The sequence below is a fragment of the Cavia porcellus genome, unplaced genomic scaffold (assembly GCF_034190915.1).
Source record: "Cavia porcellus strain 051 isolate PalLab524CR breed Dunkin Hartley unplaced genomic scaffold, mCavPor4.1 scaffold_39, whole genome shotgun sequence".
Classification (NCBI taxonomy): Eukaryota; Metazoa; Chordata; class Mammalia; order Rodentia; family Caviidae; genus Cavia; species Cavia porcellus.
The window spans coordinates 1,711,287-1,723,875 of NW_026947522.1; the positions used below are offsets into that span (position 1 = coordinate 1,711,287).

The window sequence follows — 12,589 nt, forward strand, 5'->3', positions numbered from 1 at the left end:
CCAGAATCAAAAGAACAAGACCATCCGCGTCTCTCTTCAAGGCGGGATTTCCTTCTAAAGGTTCAGCTAGAATAATTTTTATTTCCAGAAAAACGTTGTGGGGGGGGGGGTTGCTGCAATTTACTCTGCCACCATCTTCCAGGCGACCCCCCCCCCAACCCTCTGTCATCTTCAACCCTGCCTTTTTTCTCGGCAAGAAATTTGGGAGGCAAAGACGCCTTTTATTCCACTCCCCATTCCCAACAGTCGGAGCCCAAAACTTCTGCGGCTGACAGCACCACAGCCGACGGGAGGGACGCGCGGCGACGCCGGCCGCCTCCGCGCTGCCCCGCACCCTCATCCCGGCCCCTCCCGCCCGCGCCTCTAGACCCCCACCCCACCTCCTCCCACCCCAGCCAACCAGCCGCTCGCAGCCCCCGCGGCGTCCGCCCGCCCGCCCCGGCGCTCTCCGCAGCACGACAGCGGCCCTCAGGGGACGCGAGGCGGTGGCGGCTGCGGCGCAAGTCCCGCCTGAGCCGGCCGGGCGCGCGGAGTCAGGCTCCCGCCGTCGCTCCCCGGGGCCGAGCACCCAACGCGCGAGCACACAAGCACCCTCAGCAGACCGCCGCGCTCCGGGCCGAGCGCACACACACGCGCGCCCACGGGCCCCTACAGACCCTGCGCGGGCGCCCACACGCATGCCAGCAGGTGTGAAGGAAGCGCGGCTGGACGGCGAGCGCTGCGTCCCGGACGAACGTCTAAGGACCCGGATTTAGGCGCCTGCCTCACCGCCGCTAGCCGCCTGCCAATCCGGGAAGAGAAGGTCGCGGAGGGCGGCGGGCTTACAGGCGTGGGTGCGCCCGCCTAGGGCAGCTCCGCCGGTGTCTCTGGTCTTGGCGCCGGGCGCTCTCCAGTATTAGAAGAGTGTCCATCATTTTGTTTATAAATTCTGTATTTATAAGAATTCAAGCCTCTGGCAATGCCTTTGGAATATCTTTTAAGAAATTATCAATGGTTTATTTTGACCAAATTTCCTAAAGTGAGTTCGTTGGAATTGTAATTCCTCCATGATAGATTGTGAATGTCAACTTTCAGTCTCCCAAAATTGCCTCTTAATTGCCTTCTACCTCTTGCAATACATTAGAAATTACATTCCACTTTCTGTTAATATGTATTAAGTGTATGGGACAGTAATAAAATATGCTTCAATATGCATTTTATAAATATAATTTTAATCCACAAATTCTAAAACCTATTTTCTGGGTATGCAAAATGAAAGAATTGTCTTTAAAAGATATTTGATTATTCCTATTTTAAGTACTCATTTGGCTGCTTTTCACTTAACCTTTATTTTCATGTTTCTAAAATTTTATATAGGTTATTTGGAACCTGAAACATTTTGCATTGAAAGAGTGATGACTAAGGATATCATAGAATGGCAGTACTAAAGTGTCATTAAAAATATTTCTATGAGAAAATATAGGAGATAGCACATAAATAGTTATTTCTGGTGGAGTACATATAGTATTTCTAAAAATGTAACCTTTTTTCTACATATGATTAAATTTTATCGTGACATTTTGGAATTCTTAGAGTTAGGTTTGCTTTTAATCAAACATTGCTATTTGAAGAAAAAAGATTAAATAGAAAGATAATTATTATGGGAAATATATTTTGACAATTCCATAAGAAAATCATCTGATATAAACCTCAGAAAAGTCTCTGTGAAGGGAATTATATCTATGCTGAGAGCTGAAGGATGAGTTTTCAGATACACAAGTGAAGAATCAGGACAAAGATGACAATTTTCCAGGAAAAAACCCCAAAATGTTCAAAAGATATGGTGAGAATTTTATGTTCCATGACTAGAAATGTTTTGAGTTTTGGTTGGTTTGAATGGCTGGAAGAGAAGATGGCAAGAGATATATCTGGGGCTGTAATCAGGGCATATATATAAATAGTCTTATAAGCCACTCTGAGTAGTTTGAACTTTAAAGTCAATAGGAAGCTAGACTTTAAATGGCTTTAGACAGATGTAATTTGATTAAATTTAAATTTTAAAAATATCCTATTCAGGAATGGAGAAATGATTGGAGAGAGAGTAAAAAATTATACTCTGGGTAAAAATTATAATACTTTGTGGGGAAGAGTTAAGCTGTTTTATTTTAAAAATAGAGGAAGAAGTGGAACAAATATAAAGAGAAAATTCAAGGATGGTATCGAGGTATTTGTCTTGAAGAACTGTGTATAATAGTGCCTGTTACTGAAAGAGAGCCAAAGATTTAAGTTTTGAAGTAAAGCAGTGTTCAATTTTAGGTGTGTTGAACTGTAAAGGTTCATTACATTCAGATGGTAATTAAAAATGAGAAGAGGGATATAGCTCAGCAGCACAGCGCCTACCTGGCAAGCACAGTGTTCTGAGTTCAGTGCCTGGTACCCTCACGCCAAAAAGATTAGATTCCCAGTTTTCAGTGAAAGAATTCGTGATGAAATTATCCTACTGTAGTATTCTTGCAGGGATCTGTGAAACAATTTTGGTTCTGTAGGTGGGCAATGTGCCATCTAGTTTGTCACAGTTCTTATCCTTTTTAACTCAGTGATTACCATGGATTTTTAAATTCATGACCGTATATTATATAGAAATAGATGGCAGTTTAGGACAGGATACCACGCAGTATTAACATTTAGGATAGGACAATATGAAAAGACCAACAAATCAATTTAAGATTCAGATATTCTTTATTATTTTGGGCAGAATCTTTCATGATTTTCATACATGCTTAAGCCATGATGAATGGGAGAAAGAGAAATGAATTGTGATGTCCAGAAGAATTACTGATCATTGTTTAGGTGCTGTTATATGAATTTATTGTCATTGACTTTTCTATCTAATTTTTTGAAATTTCATGATCCATAATTTTATATTTTAAAAAATTCATTATAAATAACAGAAATTTATTCTGATAAACAAATATAATCCTACATTATTCTGCTGAATTAGTTGGTTTTATAACCAACTAGAAGAATCTTGCATATAGTTTCATTCCCTAAAAAAATATTTTAGTGATTCCCTTATGGTAAATGAAAAAAGATTTCAGTGGACCAACAAGCTTGGAAAATATTGAAGATTTGGGATAACTATTTGCGTAGTACTGGTTCTAAAAAGTTTTGTAGGAAAAAATATTTAACTTTATTTAATTTAGAGTTTCCCAAAATTTAAGGAAATGAGTCATTCTTTCCTAATCAGGCCACATGACATTGAAACCACTAAATGAGATCCAGCAAACATTCTGCTCCAGTACTGTGCTCACAATGGGTAAATAATGCCCAGATAGGAAGACCTAAGAGACCGCCTGCTGTGGCCCATCTGATTGGACAGTTCATATAGCCCACCTCTTCATCAGTGATTCAGTCTTTCTCTACTGCTCTCCTCCTGAATCAAGAATAAACAGGGAAAGGAACCCCTCCCTGCAAGACTGGATCCCAAATGATAGACTGTAGTGCTGACTTCTGGAGCTGACTGTCTTCTACAGTGCTGATATCCACAGAGGAGTGCTTGTACCAAAGAGATTTACCTCAGGCTTTTTATTTCCAATTCCATTTGATTTCAATGGTAAAAATAAACTAAAACTAAATTTCAAAACATGTCAATCAGGGGACAACAATGGTAAATACTTTGCACACTGTCATCCCCCGATCATTCATACCAGAGCACAAGACATTTGTATTCAATTTTCCAAACAATACTGTAATGGGCAGCTGAGTTAGTCAAATAATGTTGGCAGTGAGACAGGGCTAGGTTCTCCAAGGATCCCATGCAGAAGCCCATATACCTTCAACTATAGGGAAGGCAGACACTTCCTGCTAAGCGTCAGACTTCAGGACAAAAGATTAAGCAAATGTATTCATATGGTAAGGATTGATATTTGAAATGGTTCTCTAGCACTCTGAGGAAGTCAGCAGTTACCATTCAAGTAAAGCCTGCTATTCCAAATAATTCCTATCATCCTGGTGAAATCATGAGTCACCTTCTGAACCCCTTAATTGAAGAGTTACTACTGCATAAAAACGCCTAGTTTCTGTGTGACAGGCTTCCCCATTTGATCTCAATTTAATCACTTTTACCTGAACTATTAATTTTATTGGCTGCCATATTTCTGTCCCATCTTATGCATATCTGCCTTGTGAGCTCCCAGTATTCCCACCTTAAATCCACCTCACAAAATGATTTTACTCTATAGAAGTCCCTAGAAAAGACAGTCTTTGGCAACCCACTCAGGACCCCTTCTCTCTCTCAGACAGCTTTCTTTCCCAATAAATATATTCTACTCTTAAATTCTGTTGTTCCTAAAATTTATGCTTTAATTTTAGAGAGCACAAACTCACACCAGACATAGTAGATCAGGAGTTTCTTTCCCCTGTACCAATACCATTATAAATTTTTCTCTTTAGTGAACTCAGATAAATGAATAGCAGTTTGTGTTCTATAAAGCTGATCTAATATCTTCAGGGATACTCTCATTGAAGGCCTTTATGCCTGCATTTAAGTGCTGCTTCTGTTTTCTGAAAGTGAACTGATCTGTAATTTTGGTTATGGTATCTACAATTTATTAAGGATATGACTCAAAATATTTCTTGTGAATGGTTACCTCCAGCATTGGAGGAAGACACATAGCAAACCTTCTTTATTTTCATTTCATCATTCAAACTGAGGGATGTACTTGAAAGACTTTTGCCCTTGAATGAGTTACAGGACCTCCTGGTGGTAGTTGAACATGGTGGAAGGCCCAATCAGGGATGCTAACCATATGGCCACTTCCTCTTTTTCCCTGATTACAACCTTCTCATTCCTTTCCCAGGGGCCTGAGGAAAATTCCAGTCAGCTCCTCACATGACAGAAACGTCTATTCCAATCTCCACATCTAGTCAAAAGTCAGATATACCCCTAACCACATAGTAAAAAAAAAACCTTGGTTTTTTTGGGCTCCTCCTCACATTCCTTACATAGAAAGGCCACTTTTACTTTTTCTTATATTCTGCTTCTCTATTGCCCCCCCAAAATGCTAACAGTACTGATTCTTGTCTATGTATGTGGCTAATTTACCTCCTCAGTAATTCATATGATCAATGCCGTGGATATATAATTGAAATTAATGTAGTGGACTGTTGCTTCACTCCATCAGTGTCAATGCAGTGAGTTTAAGCCTACGATAAAAATAAACCTTCATATAAACTTCAATGCAGAAAAAGCATCAAAATATAAACAGGGTCCTACAGATGTACAAACTTCTTTCAATAACATAATAGAAGCCTTCTACAAAAAGGCAAAAATACACATTTCATGTATCTTAAAATTGTTGAAGGAGCCAGTAATGTAGAAATTGTTCTGAACAATTTTAGTTGAACATTCACTTTTATACGAGATAACCTACTGCCATGGCAATATCTAGTTCTTGCTAAATTATATACTCAAAACAATTATTTTACATTTATAATGACTGATTTATACAACTTTATACATTGCCAGGAATACAACCACTGTGAGTTGTATTGATCACTTAAAACTGCATGAAAAGTGAAAAGCATTCAGACAAATCATAAAGATATTTATGTTAATTTGGCTCATGTTAATGATAGAGGGGAATGAAACTCCTGATCTACTATATATCTGGAATGAGTTTTTGTTCTCTAAAATAGAAGAATAATGTTTAGAATGATGGAGTTTAAGAATGGAATATATTTATTGAGAGAAAAAAAGCTTCTGTCAAGGAGACAGAAGGGGTCCTGAGTGGGTTGCCAAAGACTCTGTATTTAGAGAGTAATAACAGAAGTTAGATGGGTCAAAAGAGGGGAAGAATGGGAATTTGCAAGATGAGCATAAGGCAGGATAGAGCTGTGTTCAACTAATAGGGTCAACTGCTCAGGTAAAATTGATTCAATTAGGAACAAATGGGGGAGCATGTCCCATACTAAGTGGGCTTGCTTAACAGCAGGGAGTCTTCCTGTAAGGGGGTTGGGATGGTGAGTCTTGACTTCTTCAGGGTGATGCAGAACTATTTGGACTATTGGTTCTTAGCACTTGATTGTATTTCTGTTGGCATTTGTCTTGAGATTTGGCCCAGAGCAAGAGGTGATTGTCTCTTCCAAGGCTATAAGCAATCTGAATTTAGCCTCTTGCTCCTTTGAAGTCCCAGCCCTGTTGTTACAGGCAGCTGAGTTAGTTAGACATATATAGGCATTGAGACAGGATTAGGTCCTAGAAATGGCCAATTCAAAAGCCCAGATACCTTGCAACCATGGGGGAGACGGGATACCTCCGGTTGTGGGTCAGGCCTCAAGATAAAACATTAAGCAAATGCATCCCTATCCTAAGGGCTGAGCCAGATGTGACAGACAGGCTTGAACTGGCTCTGACCTGGCTGCTGCCCCAGTCTCAACCCCACTCCTGGTCTCATTGTTCTGTTGCCCCCTGCATCATAGAACCTTTTTTTTCTAGAAAATATCTGGTGGATCATAGCACAAGGAATCCAAAGGGAATTTATAATTATCTCTTAACTGTAGCTTTTAAACATCCAGCAGATTAATATCACACAGTACAGGACAAGCAGTAAACTTAATATAGAACATTAAATGGAAGTGTTAGTTTCTATTAACCATTGGTGTTTTAACATTTGAGCACTGAAAAAATTTGTGACATATTTTGGACTGCTTACTATTACATTACATAAATTTTTGTTAAAAATTATTATTTGACTGGTGACCTTGTATTGGCCTGATTTAAATCACCAGGCTGGAACACAAGAAAAAGGCATAAGACATCTAGGTATGAAAGAAAACATTTGTCATCATAAACAATCACAACTTTATATTTGAAGGCATGAAAATACCATCATATCAGCAACAATGAATTGTCTTAGTAATATGAACTTTACTGGAACTTTTTCCAATGAGGCTAAAGTGTTTATTTGGACCTCCCATCAGTGAACCTGACCTGGTTAAAGTACCTGGTTGTTCATGTGTAAATACCATATAGTCTCCCTAGTGTGAGAAATGGTAAGAGTACATAAGAGTTTGTGGTAATCGTGCTTCCCCGTTACATTGCTTTGGAGCCTTATAATATTCCCATTCATTACTCAGAATGGTTTCATCCTGGGTTGTTTGATTTTATTATCTATGATTATTTGAACAGTTATTTTGAAAAAAACAAAACATCATAGTAGTCAGTGCTGATTTAATATCATCTTGTTTTGAAGTGCAAACATCCTTTTAGTCTTCTGTTTCCATTGGTTCTATTTTGTTGTATCCTATTGGATTGCATTTTGTGTGGTAGTATAAACAAATATTTTATGGACAATGAGATAATATAGTAACCATTGTTCATTTTGTGCTATTTGGTTCTGAATAATCTGTAATAATTTCATGCTCTTTAATGGTTTTATAATATTTTGTTATGTTTGATACTACTGTGTATGAAGATATACTCAACTACTTCAAGGAAAGAGACTTTATGGTAGCTACTGATATGTCAGGTTGTATTGTATTGAAATACTTTGTTGCTTAAACTGTTGTGTTCCAATCACATTTATTAAGTGCTCTTTTATTTTAATCTCTTTAAAATTAAAATAAATTTTTTAAAAAGTTACCAGGTGCCACTTTCTTGTCTACCAATTGAAGTGCTGTCTAATTTTGCCTCACCCCAATGGATTTTGTTTAACCACTTATAGCATCATTTTGACCAGCTGGAAACTTTGGTGGAAGCATGTCTTTTAAATCTGTTATCCAAAGAAACCTTTATTACATGATCTGAAAATATAAATGTTGAGGAAAAAGTTGTCGAGCTCAAATAAAAAGAAAAACCTGCTAACAGAGCAGACAATTGGACAAATGGACAATAGATGTATATGAACTGACAATCATCTTATAAAATTAGAATGCCCTCAAATATAATTGGCCAACTTGAACTATAATAGAGTGAACCTTCTTATAGATCAATTAATAGAGATCTCGTGAAATAAGAATACCAGAAATGGAACCTAATTGATGGTTAACCTGAGGTAGCTCAGAAAGTTAAAAAGAAGGAACACAAATATTAGTTAATCTTTTAGGTCCAGCCTGTTCCCAAAGCAGCAGTAGAGATGAGCCCAGCAGGTGCATGTGTGTAATTAACATGGCTGCTGGCAACCATGTGGCCTGCCAAAAGACTGCAATGCCTGAGACCCAGTATGGTGGGCAGGCAGAGAAAATGGCAATGCATGGGAAGGAGAAAAAGAACCCTCAGATGGGACAGAGGGCTAGAGCAGGGGGATTGAGAAGTCAGAGCCTTGTGAGAAATGCTAGGGGAAGGATGAGAGACCCTAGGGGGAGGATTCGAGACCCTAGGGAGTGAAGGAGGAGGAGTGGATGACACAGGGGTACAGAAACCTTTGGCTGAGAAAGCAGTGGGATTTGGTATGAAAGATATGGGGAGAAGCTGTAAAGACAGGAGCCGCATCATAAGTGAGGGGAAAGGGAGAGATCCTGGTGGAGCAGAGTGAGCCAGGAAGGAGTACTTGGGCCATCACAGAAGACAGAGTGAGAGAAAACCACGTCCTTAAAGTGAAGAAGGCCTAAAGATGAAGGGTTTTGGCCAACTTGTCACCACTGTGACAAAAGCATTAATAAAAGATCAGCTTTTGGTTGTTGTAGCCTTTTAGAGGCCAAAAGCACCAAGGTTATGAACCAGGCACCAAGAAGTGTTTTCTTAAGGGCAGGAAGTGGTCCCCATGACCAAATTATAAGGGAGCTGAGAGAACAATTTCACCTCAGGAACTAAGAGCTGTAGCTCCCTGAAGGAACATGGAAGCTGTGCTTGGTCACACACAACTAATCTATTTTGAAAGTGTGACAGGCAAAGTCCCAACACCCATTCTTCTTGGCAGGTAACCAAAGAGAGCAGAGCAGGGTCCCAGCACATAAAAATCTCCATGTTACCTCCAGCTGTGTGGCCTAAGGGGTGTGGAAACTAGTAACCCTGTTTGGGGATGGCAGGATGTGTTTTCTGTCACAAGATTGCTAAGAAACAGAAACAAACAAAAAAACAAAAACAAACAAACAAACAACAACAAAAAAAAACAGAAGGTATCTCACCCATGTTCAGTGAGTAAGGTTGCTGTTACATGCATATTAGCAGTGGCAAGTAAACCATCCAGGAGGAAGAAACAGGTGGTTTTAAAACAAAGGAACTCAAAATGGGAGGGATTCCCAGGAGACACTCAATCTGCCTTACTGGTCAAGGAGCCAAATGATAGGATTTTTGGCATGGTAAAAGAGAGAATACACAGTAAAAATGTCATGTAGGGCCATACATATAGTTTTCCATTGCGGTGGTGCTTAAAGGTGGCATTGCTGATGTGCAAGTAGCTGATTGGGACTCTTTTCATGCCACAGGTAAGTTGCATAGGAGAGGGGAAAGAGACCCCTGGTCGCACATCCCAGTGCTGAAATGCCCCAATTAGAGCAAAATCCTGTCAATCTATTTCTCTCAAAAAATATATTCTGCTCTTACCTGCATTGTTCCTAATTATTCATTCTTGAATTTTAGAGAACCTTAACTTATACTCAACATAGTAGGTCAGGAGTGGCATTCCCCTATATCACTGTCTGACTGCTTATATTTCTAACTAACTCAGCTGCCCATAACATTAAGAATCGTTTATCAACTTCTCTTAGCATAATTGCAGCAAATAAAATGTACTTAATGAATATAGTGAAATATAAGATTAAAATGAAAAAATAATTATCACAGTTTGTCTATCTAGCATCACCAAATATTTTCAGGTTTCAAGTAAGGGAAAAAATAAAAACTAAAAACAACTCTCAGCAAATACCCATGGTATAGGGGACAGTATATCGTTCACTGTATTTACCATGTTATGTGTAGATATTTTGTAGAACACAAAAGAAAAATTGAGCTACTGAATGAATATCTGTCAATTTCAATAATTGTGCTCATAGCATTTCATGGTTGGCAACTCTAGAAATTTTATTTTTCATACCAGGGATTGAACACATGACCTTGTGCTTGCCTGGCTGGTCCTTGTACCACTGAGCTCAATCCCCAGCCTGAACAACCTTTGATTCTAAACATGACTATTACCACTCTTTAATTTGTCATTGACAGATTTAATTGAAAATTTTGTTCATCTACATCTTCACAAATGAAATTATTTTCTTTCCTTGCATTTTAAATCACTTTGTTTTTAGGTCCTGGGGATCAAAATCACAACCCAGCTCTTGCCAGGCAGGTACTTTTGTTTGCTGAGCTAAAACCCAGGTCTCTATTAAATAATATTTTCTTAAACGTATAAATATCACTTTATCCATTCAAATAGTATTATGATTTTACTACAGGAGGCCAAGGTAGACAGAAATTGATATACAATAAGAGAGGAAATGGAACCTCAAAGGAATCAATGTAAAAAACTAAATACAACAATCCCTGCTAGAGGCACAGCTGAAGAAAGCCAGACCTGAAGGTGAAGATGCAGTGACCATGTCTACATGCCTCTTAAAGAGAAAAACAATAGCTTGAAACGTACTACAGTTACCACCACCTTCCCCAGGAAGTCCAGGTAGGCATCTATTACCATACTCAATGAACAGAACACCTGGGCTATTATTCCCACAAAATTCCTTGGCTCTTTGTGCATACTTTTTCTGGGTGACTTGCTGCCCTTCTGAATAATATTAGTTAAGCAGCTATACACTTATAGGTAGTTTGTAGTTTGAGACCCACACTGCACTCACATTCTGACTTTGCTGTATAAATGACCACTGACAATAAATCTGTGGCCTAAACACTGAAGACCCCTCCTGCAAAGGCAGGGCTATTCTGTCTTTTTTTCCAAGAAAACTTATTGAACTTCTTTTGATTTGTGACTTCATTCTTCATTGCTGTGAGCCAACCAACTTCCTGAATTTGCCATCAAACAGGGTAGGATTATATTTCTCCTATTTCAGCTTGAATATCAAACATCTGCTAAAGCCCATGATTCAAAGCCTTGATTTCAAGCTGCTTATTTGCTCTGAGTTTGACATTTCCATGAACTTTTGGACCTCCTGTCTAGTAGACTGCAGATGTATTGGAGGAAGGAGGTCACTATTGTGATGTGGCACAATAGGGTCCCATTCATAACTGTATTTTTCACTGCCTCGTGGGTAACACTTCAGGACCAGCTTTCCTCTGCAACATCATTCCATAATTCCAATTTTAGTTAAGTCAACTTTCATTCAGCTCTAATATTTTGGTTTTCTTTTAATAGTCTTTCTCTGTTCCTCGGTTTTTATAGTTTTTCATTTTTGTTTTTTGTTTTTAAAGACATAGTCCCTCTTTGTAGTTCTGGCTGACCTTGCACTCACTATGTCGGGTAGTCTGTCCTTGAATACATGGCCATTCTCCTGTTTCAGCCTCTTTAATGCCGGGTAAAGAGGTGGGTATCATAACACATTTTTTGTCTTTTTTCTTCCCTCCTTTTCACTATGATTCTTTCCTTAAGGTGACACTGTATTTAATCTAGGTTCTTGCTTGTGTCAGTAAACCTTTCTGGAGCTTGAGGTCAGTTTGTGAACAACAATATATGAATCCACACAGACAAAGGATAAATTTGGAATTTAAATAGCTGTGCTCAGAACCATTTCTCCCATTTCAAAACCTCCCCCATTTCAAAATCTAAACTAGTGATCCTGGACTGGAATGTTAAGAGTTTTTAAAAGAGAGAATCACAAAGAACATCCTATTGGAAACAATGTAGCTAGAATCTTATGTTAATTTTTGGTTGACACCTGTATCCTGTATTCTTTCTTTCTTTCTTTTTTTTTTTTTTTTTTTTTTTTTTGGTTGAGCAGGTTAAATTTTTTTCTTTGGGTACAGCTCATTTTGCTTTTCTCATTGTACTTATACACTGAGTCATTTTCCATTTTCCTGGCTCAAATACAAGGCACTAGTGAAATGTAGGGCTCAAGATTGTATGATTTATGCCAAGCTACAACACACCTAGGATACAGTGCTAAGCCTTAATATTTTCTAGGTAAAAACACACATAATATTTGACTATTTCAATATTTGTGATGTTCAGCATTATAATAAAGCCTGATCTAGAGTCATGAAATGCTAAACTCACCAGGTCTCCCATTATCTTCCACTGGTCTTTTCACTCATCTTCCATAAATACTCTCTTAATTCATAATACTGGTGCTCAAATTTGACACATATTCCTAGCTGTGATGTCTCCCATTTTTGCAGTAGTGTAGTCTGTTATGCTCAGACCATAAGAGATAGAAACATGTCTTCTGATTCTGTACACTCCAATGGTATTATGTGTTAATTTGGACACTTTTCCTTTAAGGAAATGACAGTTAATGAATACACGTGTATCTCATGACTGTTTCCTCATCTTTCAAATAACACCAGGAATTCTTTCAGGCATCAGTTGCAAACCTGTAATCCCAGGAGTGGGAACGCTGAGGTAGGATTACCAGTGTGAATTTACTGGACTAAGATGTGAGTCCACAGTCAGCCTGAACTCCATAGGGAAACCCTGTCTCAAACAAATAGGAAAAAAAGTATCTATTA

At 38.7% G+C, this 12,589-nt stretch overlaps 1 protein-coding gene across 21 annotated transcripts in view; it reads right to left on the minus strand.

The window, feature by feature from the left end:
• The window catches only part of LOC111756598 (histone H1.8-like), a 108,029-nt gene extending 107,221 nt beyond the window's left edge, over positions 1-808 (minus strand). For 10 of the 21 annotated variants that reach the window (XR_010045689.1, XR_010045688.1, XR_010045691.1 and 7 more), the window contains exon 1: positions 657-785. The gene's annotated coding sequence lies outside the window, so the exon portion shown is untranslated. The other 11 variants (XR_010045695.1, XR_010045683.1, XR_010045680.1 and 8 more) reach the window with 3 other exon arrangements.
• Between the last annotated feature and the right edge of the window lie 11,781 nt (positions 809-12,589).